The sequence below is a fragment of the Pseudomyrmex gracilis genome, unplaced genomic scaffold, assembly GCF_002006095.1.
Source record: "Pseudomyrmex gracilis isolate BER0280 unplaced genomic scaffold, ASM200609v1 scaffold_648, whole genome shotgun sequence".
NCBI classification, from domain to species: domain Eukaryota; kingdom Metazoa; phylum Arthropoda; class Insecta; order Hymenoptera; family Formicidae; genus Pseudomyrmex; species Pseudomyrmex gracilis.
In genome coordinates, this window is record NW_018021232.1 from 11,489 (window position 1) to 11,691 (window position 203).

The window sequence follows — 203 nt, forward strand, 5'->3', positions numbered from 1 at the left end:
AAACTTACTGAATAAAAAGCCCAACTATTATAAGAGTTGCCGGTTTTTTTTGTTCTGCTATATACAGGGTCCGCCACTTAAATCCGGACAAAAATTTTTTTCTCGAAAAAGTTGTTTATTACAGAAAATATGAATAAACATAAATAGACTGCTTTATAGCTGGGTTAAGGGATCTTTTCTGAGACATTTTACTCAATGTATCC